Consider the following 12,016-nt stretch of genomic DNA (forward strand, 5'->3'; position numbering starts at 1 on the left):
TCACCAGAGCACACAAAAACCTATAGTTACCCCGGCTCTCCCATACCTCTTCTCCCCTCACTCACCTGTGCAGTAGCTCCTCAGGCCTTCCAGCTCCAGCATCCACAGGGCTTCCCTCTGCTCCAAAGAAGAGAGCACATCTTCTGGAGGAGCAGGAAGCCCTGAGCAAGGGAGAATCAGTCATGTAGGAGGATAGAGAGAAGCTTGTCACTGAGTTCTCCTTAGGGAAAGGCTGGGGATTCCAGTGACTCCACTCATAGACTCTGTCCATGGGGTTTCCTATAGGAGTCTGTCCTCCCCCCTCATTGTCTGTAATGCAGGTGCTCAGGGTAGGATGTGCCTTTTATCCTGCTGGGGGACCTGGAATGAGCAAAAGGCCCCTCCCCCATCCTGTTCTAGTCCATTCTGGAAGAAACTCCTAAATTCTCACACTGGGTCCAAGGGGCAGTGTTCTAGGTCAGTCTGAAGCCTCAGACAGAGGGACCTCAAGGGATTGGCTTTTGTCCCATCACCCTGCCTGCTCCTCCCTCCCTGACACTACTCTGAGCCTTGTGGACTCATCTCACAGGGAGTCTCTGCCTCCTCTCCTGGGGAACTCAATAATCCTCATTGATCCAATGCTGTCTCTCAGTCAGTCCATTCATCTTGACAATCACAGAGGAGGGTAAACAGGGCCTGTGGGAGGCTTATAGGGACTCCTGGAAGAGACTCTCCCCAGCATTTAAGATGGGGAGAGGAGGTTGGTGGGGGGAAAGAAGGTCGGTGAAACAATCTGGATCCAGAACATTAGGTTGTAGGGCATTTTCTTCAGAAAAGGCTGGACTCTGTCCATAGTTTTCTGGAAATGAGAGGCAGCTAGAAGGGGAGGTGGCAGGGGCCAGGGAATAGAGGCAGGAAGGACTACATTTCCCCACTGCTAGAAGCAAGGTTACAGGAAAGTTGGCAACTAAATTTCAATTTCTCATATCGATTATATTTTAGTCTAAACAAATTTCAAGGCTACCAAGACCTTAAGTTATCCAATTATTATTCTGATAACAGACCTTCAACATATTTCAAAAGTGAAGTAGAGTGTAAGAACTCTCAAATTCGCGGGGACAAGTCTAACATGGGAAAGTAGTGAAATGTGAGAATGTTTAGGTTCATGGGGTTATATTCAGTGTGAGAAAGGATTGAGGCAAAAAGGTATTTTTGTTTTGCCATGCTATAACCTTCAAACTCTGAGACAGAGAAAAAAAAAACAGTTTTTCCCACCTTGTTTTTTTTTATTAAGGGTAGAAGCTATTAACTTGTTAAATGCTGGTTTTTTATAGAGTAGTTAGAAGATTTCTAGGAAGGGATTTCTATTAGACTTGGGGCTATCCTAAAATATAGATTATAATAATTTTAATAATAAAAGGTATTAGAAGAGGGTAACACAGAGGGGTCTGATTAGGTCATCCATCCATTCTGTGGCCTGATTTTCAGATAACAGGGGTACATGCATGGCTCTGCCATCTGCATTGACATGATGGAAACCTGATGAGGAACCTGTTTCTTGAAGGGGCTCCCGGCACCCCACAGACAGCTCCTATGTGGGTGCCTCAGAACAAGACTTTATCAAATCTATTTCCTCATCTGTAAAATGGGGACAATTGTGTTACTTAATTAGGAAGATGAAGGTGAGGAAGAAGTGCCTTTATATTACAGAGAAAACACTCAGCAGAGCCCTGAGACAAGAATAGGTCTTTATAAACACTTCATCCATTCCCTCCCTTCCTCACTTGCTATGCTGGAGGCTTAGAACAATAGGAAGGAAGAGTAAGGAGAAACCAGCTGTGAGATACGTTATGCTGGTTAAAGAGAAAAAGATCCCCAGTAGAAGATCCATCCTAGAGAAGAGGGTGGGAGGAAAACCCTCCTGAACAGTTTTCCCAGATGGGTTTGGGAGAGAACATTCCAGACCTGGGAGAAGCGAGATGGAATCAGTTCTGATGCTACTTCTGAGATTCTCCTACATTCATTTGATCTCGGACTTCAGGAGCACCAAAGGGAGCCCCCAAGGTCCCATTATACAATGCAAAGTCCTTTTGTAGGAGAACCAGGCAGCAGGAGAGCCCTGGTTCTGGTACTTGGCATACCAGGCTTCGTCCCTTCCTCATGCCTGACAACTGAACCCAACTGTGCCTGCTGCTGAGGATGATATTTGATTGGAAGTCCCTGCTCGGGCAGCAGGGAGAGGCTCCTTACCCACAGAGAGCAGGTTCCGGGCATTCTCCAGCATCACCTCCTTGTACAGCTCCTTCTGGGGAGGTGACAAGAGGCACCACTCCTCCTGCGTGAAATCCACAGCCACATCCTTGAACATCACCTCCTCCTAGAGCAGCCCAAGGCAGAGCACAGAGGGCTGAAAGTTACATCACAGTGCAGAGCCCACCTCTGGTCAGTTACAGGAGGAAACTGACACACAGAGAAGGGAGGGGCCCAAAGGTCCTGCCCTTTGTCAGTATCAGAGTCAGCACTAGAAGCTGAGTCTGTAAGAGCCCAATGGAGGCTTGACAGAAGCAGCTCTAGGATGCTCCAGAGGAAAGCTGAGGAGTTTCTAGTGTGTGAAGTGAAATCTCTAGGGGACCTCCACTGCCGCCTGGATCCCCAGGCCCCCTTCTTTGAGATGTAGGAGTCAGTCATTTGCCTGTTGCTGTGTCCCAGGGCAGCCAGTGTCAGTGTGAGAGTCACCAATGTGCCAGAACCTGAGCTATGGAGGGAGAAGCTGGGAAGGTAAAAGGCAGGCGAGGGAAGGAGAGGGGGCTTTTGTGCCTCCCCTCAGAACTAATTGGCTCTCTCAGCTGTGGAATTCTCTCAGAGCTTTCCTGATCTCTTGATCTCTGGCAAGCCCAGCTTGAGCAAGCTGAATCTAGGAGATCTAGAAAGGTTGAGACCTCTCTCTCTCTCTCTCTCTCTCTCTCTCTCTCTCTCTCTCTCTCTCTCTCTCTCAAACTCTCTCTTTACTAATAAATGCTCATCAATCTGACAATGGGCCCCCAGATCAGTTTTTACTTATACCACTCTGGAAGGCATGTGAAAGCAAAGAATGTGTTCCAGAGATTGCAGGGACTCCGGATGCAGTCCAAATTACCTATCCTCGGAGAAGGCTGAGCTGATCTTGGATCTTTTACTCATTGATCCCATTTACCAGCAACTGCTTTTGTCTGGTAACTGCCTGAGTACTGGTTCTCTGCCTCCTGACTCAGCTACACATTCAGCCAGCCTGTAATAGGTGAAGTGCTGAATCCAGCTCTGGGGCACTTCATCACTGTCCATTCCAACGCATTAGTTGACCTTGGAAGATTCAGGTGAGCCCCAGGGAGTCAGCTCTAGTCTTTCTACAACCCCGACCCATCTCAGAGATATCTGGGTGGCTGCTAAAAGTTGGGGCCCTAACCTTACACTGGACTCACACAAGAATTTCTTCTTAGTCTAAGGAAAAAGGGAGGGCTGGGGCATTGCTGGACCCTTATTATTGATTATTACAATCATTCACAGTGTCTCTGATTATAGACTTCACTTAGTCTGCCTGTTCTTTGTTCTGTGCTACCCCAAACCTATCAAAGAGATCTAGCCTTCTGCTTAGGGTTTGGAGCATTAACAGAGACAAGCCCCTGACCCCTTTTATTGACAGGCAGCATTCCCCTGCTTGTCTTACTTGGAGAGCTGCCTCGGTTTACCCTTTGGTTAAATTCACTCCCAACACCTGCAAATGTGAGCTTCACAATGTTGGACAGAACAGTAGGTGTTCACTAAAGAAAAGAAGTCTGCAGTATTTTTAGGAAGAAACCCCAAAGGGAAGAGTTCATTTGCTTCTTGAACACCTCGAATAGCAGAAATGCAGGAGCGAATAACTGAAGACAGTAGCAGCAGCAGCAGAACATCAGAGAGAGCAGAAAGAAGCTTCTTTTTAAAACTACAGAAAAGGAGAAAGAGAAAAAGGAGGAAACCCAGGAGGACTAAAGGTGAAGACAGAGGGCATCATGAGAAGAATGTTCTGGTGTCCCCTCTGCTACAGTAGGATGCTTTTCCTGTTGGGCTGCAAGACCAGAGGGGAAAAGAAGAGGTAGACACAGAGAAGAAGAGGACACATGTAAGATATCTCAAGGACCAGAAACTGTCATTTCCATTCCCTCTACATTCAGAACCTGTTCTGCCCTTCTGGGGATTCCCCAAGAGGCAAAAGACAGTCCTTGCCCTCCAGGAGCTCACAGTCTAGTGGGGGAGGGACACAATACACAGAGACATGTGGACACAAAGCAAGTTCTGTCTAGGAGAAATGGGGAGGAATGGAAATAAGGAAGGCACTTGTATTACTGGGAATTTTCGGGTCTTTGACCTACATTTCCCATGAGCCCACTGGCTTCCTGTAATTATGTGATGATGTAGAGGGGAGGATAAAATTGAGGGGCTGGCTTTCCTCTTCCTCTTCGCTTCCTATCACAGCATGGTTAGAGCTGGGAACAGCGGGCTGCTTAAACAGCCTAAGCTAGCATGGCATACAATATTATTTTCTAGTGATTACTAATAAATCTTAAAAACCATAATATTTTTAAAGTTATCATTATATATTCATTTTAATATTTACAAATTGACAACCACCTGAAGTTGGAAAAAGAACTCTCAATTTTTTTAAGATAGCCTAATTAAATTTAGCAAAAGCCATGCTGCTGCTGATAGCTCCAGCTGCCTATTCAAGTCGATTTTATTCCTGATCTTCGAACAGCTAGCTGCCCACCTGCCCACCCCTCCCTGAAACCCGAGCTCCTGTTACTGCTGCTACCAATCCCTGCCTGGCCATGCCTGAAGCTGCTGTTGCTGCTGTTTGAAGCTGATATTGGAAAATATAACCCCAATTCTTTTTCATTGTGAATAGTTGAGTGTTTGCTTGCTGATTTCCTCTGAAGCCCAGGTGTGTTTCTCTTATGACAGTGATGGGCAAGCTACAGCTCAGGAGCCAGATGTGGCCCCCTGAAATGTTCTATCTGGCCGCAATAGAATTCCTAATCTGACGAATACAATACAATAAAACTTCTAAAGAGTTGCCTTAGAAACAGACTGACAGATGCACATTTCCTTTCCCTTGGCCTCTTCTTTAAAAAGTTTGCCCATCACTGTCTTAGGCAATAATTAACCTCCTAAAGCTTTTACCTTAGGAGAGCTTCTAACTCTAACTCCCTTTCCACAAGACTGAGGTAGCACATGTGCCTAGCATTTTACCCTAAAGGGGAAGGGGAAGGGGAAGGTTACTCTTATAAACAGGAAGTAGAATTGTAAGCATGGCTCACTCTATGGAAGAGCAGTGCATTACCTATTTCAAACAGCTATGTCTTTTCTTCCTACCATTCCTGGGTGCACTGGTCCTTGCGATTATCTTGCCTGAGATTCAGGGGAGAAATTCATTTCTCTACAACCCATGGCCATTTGGGCCTATGCAGACTGTAAAATATATCCAATTTGGGATTCCTCCACACTATGTTCAGCAAGGAATTCTCTCTCAGTATAGGAGATCCCAGAGTTCCAACAAAAGGAACCTGAATGGGTAAAAAATACAGAAAAACAAAAAAACAAAACCTTGAAGAGTCTGGAGGTGAAATTTGTAGCCTTTTCACACTCCATTATTTTTTGAAAGTCTCTGTATCTTATTGTACTTTTCTGATTATTTACTTTATGATTTAATTTTGTTGTTTTAAGTTCATATGTTAATCTGATCAATATCTTTCTGATACACTGAATCATTTTAATCTATTGTGGTTTTGGCTATTACATAAATTCTGTTACATGATTTTATTTGTACCTTGTACTAAAGCAAAATATCATTGTGAAAGTTCATAGTCAATTTACACAAACCCTTTCACTAGATCACGTCTTTCTTTTTTTTTACCTTTGTTAACTGTCATATATAATATGGATGGACTTCATCAAACTGATTACAACCTATCTAACAATCTTTAGAGAATTTAATGAGCTAAATATCTCAATTGATTTTAAGGAGTCTTCAGAAGCGATTTTTTGGAGTTGTTTGTAAAAAGAAATAAGGGTCCATTGGAAGTTGAAGAGATGTGCGATGGCACTATTTTATTTCCCCAATTCTGCATTTGTTAAAAATGTATTGGCTGAAAAATCCGAAGTGATTTTCACTATTTAGTCCTCAGCTCCACATGAAATGGGTGGGATATATTAGAGACAGGTCTGTAAACTGTTACGGTCTCATACTAGAGGTAGCAAAGTGCCCAAGAGGCTTAGTTACGCTTGCAGTGGATTATAATCTCATCCAGGAAGTGTGAAGGATTTTTTCCTGAAGTCTAGTAGCTTCAAAATATTTTTTATAATTGTAATTCTTCAGCCTACTTGATATTTTAGACCCAAAAAGTTTGTTCAGCAGCTTTGTGTTGTTGTGTTTTTTTTTCTGGGCTCCCAAGCCAAATTTTTATGATGGCAGTAACAGATTTTGTTAAAAATATCTCAGCCAAGGTTGAAAGATTTGTTCTATCTGTTGAATTTGGGACAAGTATCCATCAATTCATTGATTTTTTTAAATATTACACAGCAAGTGGCTATATATAAACTCACATGAATCCTATATAATAATGGGTTTGTTTGCTATTGTCATTAAATATGTTATTATAATTTTGGGAATTTGGTACTTCTTTGAATGTACATTATCTACTATATTACTGTTTTTATAAATCTTTTTTTGTGAAAATCATTTGCACTCATAGTTCATGTCCAAGTTTTAAAAGAAATGGATCTCATTTTGGGTGAGAAACCTTTGTGTTCTCTCCTTGGCTGACATAGTGTGTCACTGATTCTAAGCTATATATTTTTGATTTTTAAAACATTCTTTTTATTATTCTTTTCCCTTGTATGTGCAATACAGTATTGAGTTTCTTTTTTCTCTCATTTTTATGCTTGAAAAACATTATCAATATTAATCTTTTTTTATTTTTCCAGTAATACAAGTTTAATATAAATATATATTTGCTATAATATTGATGTATACCCAAAAGCTTTGCATATAGAAACCTGCCATTTATTTCATAAATGTTATGGGATTGTCATTAATGTTTGTGTCTGATTCCAGGAGAAGGGAACAAAAGAGCCATTATAGAATGCCAAGAAGCAGAAGGTCAAGGAGACCAACCAATCCCAAAGGGATGGATGAGAATCTCCACAGTGCCTAGGAGCACAAAGTCAAAAAAGACCAAAACACTCCATGTAGGACTGATATACTTCTACACCAATACATAAGGACTTGATCTTGTTTGGGGTTCTAGGTTGTGGCTCTTCTGACATATATCAGAGGACAGCCTTCCCTGAGTCACATCCTAGTCAAGTACATTTGTTTTGAATGTACACTCTTATGCCAAAGGGGACTGCTCCCTAATTGGCTTTTTTGTCAATGCACCTAGCAATCATTGGATCATTGGTTTGGTTCTTTTTTCTTTTTATCCCCAAAGTACTATAATTTAAAAGTTGGTTATGTTTACAATATCCTTCGGAGAGTTCAGTCTTCCGTGGCTCTCAGGGGAGGATTGTATTATTGGAAACTTTGGGGTCTTTAAGCTACATTTCCCATTAGCCCACTGGCTTTCGGTCATACATGATGATGTAGACAGGAGGATAAAATTGAGAAGCTGGCTTTCCTCTTCCTCTTTGTTTCCTATCCCAGCATGGCTGGAACTGGGAACAGTGGGCTGCTTAAAAAGCCTAAGCTAATATGGAACCATGGTATTATTTCCTAGTGATTACTAATAAATCTTTAAAATCATAATATCTTTAAAGTTATTATTATATTAATTTTAATTTTTACACAGTCTAAGAGGGACAAGGAAAGGTTTCCTGTAGAAAGATTTTAGACTTTAGTTGGGACTAAATTTAAAATTTAAAAGAGTCAGTGATCTGAAATATGGAGGAAAATATTCCAGATGAGGTAAAGTCACTGAAAATGCCTGGAACTAGACACAGGCAGATCACACAGTGGATAGAGTGCCAGATTTGGAGTCAGGAAGACCTAAGTTCAAATGTGACCTCAGTAACTTCCTAGCTCTGTAATCCTGTCTAAGTCAGTTAACTCTTACTGCCTTGTCCTCATCACTCCTCTATCTTAGAACTGATCCTGAGATAGAAGGTAAGGGTTAAAAAAAAAACAAAACTTTTCCATTTTGGGGCAGTAAGGTGATTCTGTGAATAGAGAACTAGAACTAGAGACAAAAGGTCCTGGATTCAAATGTGACCTCTGACACTTCCTACCTCTATGGCCCTGCATAAGCCATTTACCTCTTAGCCATCTTCTGCCTCACAACAGATGCTTACCATCAATTCTAAGACAGAAAGTAAAGGATTTTTTAAAAAGTCTACAGCTGAAGGAATCCTAGATCCAATAGACTGGGGAATAATGAATAAGAAGACAGCAAAGAGGGCTTTGAACACCAAACAGAATGTTTTGTATTTGATCCTGGAGGGAATAGGAAGTCACTGGGGTTTACAAAGTAGGAGAGTGACACAATCAGAACAGAGCTGTAGAAAAATCACTCAGGTGGGAGAATGGAGAAGGCCTTGGGGTGGGAAGAGTCTCATGGGGGACAACAGCAGGTTGTCTTAATAGTCCAGGAAGGAGGTGATATGGACCTCCAGCAGGAGGATGGCAATGACCAGGACAGAAGGGGGCTTGTAGGAGAGATGCTGCAAAGATGAAACTGACTGATCCTGGTGCCATATTGGATATGTGGGTAAGGGACATTGAGGAGTCTGGGGGGACAATTTGGTAAAAACTGCTATGCAAACTGGAATGCAGCCTGGAAGGAAATGAGGCTCAGAGCATAAGCCTACACCATACTCTACTAGATATGGTTTAAGGAAATGTGAGCTAAATATTAAATATCACACTATAAGCAGGTAGAAGAGAGGCATGTCATACACATCTCACAGCTACAGGGAAATGTATGTAGAATATTTTCTTCCCAATTACAGGTAAAAACAATTTGTAACATTCATTTTTTTTAAATTGAGTTCCAAATTCTCTCCCTCCCTCTAGTCCCCCTCCCTGAGAGAGAGAGCTATCGGATCTAGGCTTTACCTGAGCAATCCCATAACATATTTTTCCTTATTAGTCATTTTGTGGAAGAAATCTCAAACCAAAGAAAATGAAAGTAAGAAAGAGAGGGAAACATGTTTTGTTCTGAATTCAGATTCCATCAGTTCTTTCTTTGAAAGAAGACAGTTTTTCTCATCACAAGTCCTTTGGGATTATCTTACAACACTGAATTGCTGAGTAGAGCTGAGTCGTTCATAGCTTCTGCTCATACTTTGCATCAGTTCATGAAAGTCTTCCCAGGTTTCTCTGAAATGATTCTGCAGTTATTCCTCGTAGCCCAACAGAGTTACACTCTAATCACACACCACAACTAGTTCAGCAATTCCTCAAATAATGAATGACTCTATTTCCAATTCTCTACTGCCACAAAAAGATCTGTTACATAAATATCTTTGTATAAATAGGTTCTTTCCCCCTGTTGGGGATCTCTGGGATACATGCCTAGGTCAAAGGGTATGCACAGTTTGAAAACCTTTTGGGCAGAGTTCCAAATGGCCCCCCCCCAAATGATCAATCAATGGACAACAACCCCACCAACAATGCATGTGTGTCTCAGCTTTCACACATCTCTGAGGTGATCATTTTCCTTTTTTGGCACAATGGCCAAATTGACAGACGTGAGAGGATGCCTCGGAGGTGTTTTACTTTGCAGTTCAAGGACACAAATGCTTAGCTGAACTTGAGATGGAGGCAATTACCATAAAAATGGAAAAGTTTGATTCCTTAAAACAGAAAAACTTCTGCACAGAACCTTAACCTCTGTTGGCCTCAGTTTCCTCAACTGTGAGATGATGAGAATAAGAACACTTACCTCAGAGCATTATTACCCAGATTGCTGAAAGCAGATTTTTAGGAGAACATAAAGCACTCCACTCTGTATCCCATTCTTTGCCACTGAGCCAGCTGCCTTTGTGACAAGACTAGGATGTCTCCCTCAGGACCTCAGGACCTAACCCTATTTACAAAGAACACTCCCAGGCTTTCCACAAACTGGCCCCTTTCTCTCCAGTCTTTCCAACAAGGGAAGGACTTGACCAGTGAGGAATTCTACTGAACACAGAAGGAATGTAGCCAGCTGCTGGCTCTGGTACAAACAGCTCTGCTCAAGAACACTCAGAGCTCCTCTTCTGAGAAAAAGGCCCCATTTCTGTGTGAGACCATTTCTGGGCTCCCCCTAAACACCTCAGACTCTCTCTGGGTCAGGAAGCTCAGTAGCAGAAGGCCAGTGGGGGGGAGGTGTCACACTCTGGAGGGTATACAAAGGCCACAGGGGAGCTCTCTGGGGCCTCCCCAGCTGCCTTATTCTGGCTGTCCCTGAGAAGGACTGTGACCATTCCTACAACAGGCTCCACTGGCATATATTGACCTTCCAGCCCCTTCCTCTCCCCTCATTCCTCCCTCCTCCTCCTCTAACCCAGGGACACTGGCCTCCTGGCTGAGCCTTGGCCAAGACCTTCCCTGGTCTGATTCTGGGCCTTTCCAGGGCTGCCTGTCTCCCTGCAGGGAAGGTTCTCCCTCCTTCCTCTGGCCTGGGAGCTTCCTTCAGGTCTCAGCTGAACCTTCCCCTCAGGGAACCAATGATCTCCCAAGAACCCTGAGAGTTTCCCTCCCACAATACCTCCCTCCATCCTGCACACACAGAGCTGGTTTGGTCAAAGTCTGAGAAGGTCAGGCAGGCGGGGCAAGAAACACCAGCATTGTTTCTTGACCAGATAATAGAAGCAGCGCAATCACACCTAGACCTGGATATTAGACAGGATACCACCACTGACCACGTGAAATGCCTATTTATAAAGAATGCTGTCCCGCAAGTTAAAAGATTCTTCTAGGACAATTGTCCTGACTTGGACGAATTGAAAAGAAAGGCAACATATGTCTTTGCACAAGAACAGGATAAGACCAGTGATGAGAAAGATGTATGAATTGAATTTCTCAGGAAGCAGCTAAGAGAAGCAAATACTAAGGCCAAGGAAAAGGAAATAGATAACATCAAAACAATAGCTGCTCTCAGAACTTCAGAGAGAAAAAATGCAAGTTATAAGAGTAATACATCTGTGAATACAAGGGCCAAGCCGGTGTTTTTTGTGTGACGGGATTGGACATCTAGTGAAAGACTGTAGATTTAAAGGGCAATTTAATAGACAAAGATTTATTTATAGATACAATGGATATAATAATGGTTACAGACGGAACAATTGGAATAATGGTAATAATTATGGATTTAATGCACAGAATAGTTTTCTTTTTTTTTTTTTTTTAATTTTAAACCCTTAACTTCTGTGTATTGACTTATAGGTGGAAGATTGGTAAGGGTAGGCAATGGGGGTCAAGTGACTTGCCCAGGGTCACACAGCTGGGAAGTGTCTGAGGCCGGATTTGAACCTAAGACCTCCTGTCTCTAGGCCTGGCTTTCAATCCACTGAGCTACCCAGCTGCCCCCTCACAGAATAGTTTTCAGTGTCCAAATGCCTGTTGCCAGGGTATTCAAGTTCCCAATAAGGCAACAATGCAAGACTATATAAAGGCTGGAGAGAGACTGAAGTATAGCCATGTTGTCCAGGGAAATGGTAATCATGGTAACCTGAATGGAGGGACATCTTCATTATGAAAAAGTGCCTGAAATTCAGAAGTAATTAATCAAGGTAATGGAAATAAAGTGAATATTGATGAAATTGTGTTAAAGATAATGAGAATATGATTGTGGATAATGGTAATGGTTCACTTGGTGTTAATAATGATTTAATTGGTGGTAATAAGAATTGAATTAATGGTGATTTGATCAATGTTAATTTGAATGAAATTAATGATAGTTTAATCAATGTATAAAGAGAATTAATGATAATCTGCATGGTGTTAATCCTAAATTACCTGAATTAAATATTGGTAATGGTGTAC

This window comes from Gracilinanus agilis, chromosome 1 (assembly GCF_016433145.1).
Source record: "Gracilinanus agilis isolate LMUSP501 chromosome 1, AgileGrace, whole genome shotgun sequence".
In the NCBI taxonomy this organism is placed as follows: domain Eukaryota; kingdom Metazoa; phylum Chordata; class Mammalia; order Didelphimorphia; family Didelphidae; genus Gracilinanus; species Gracilinanus agilis.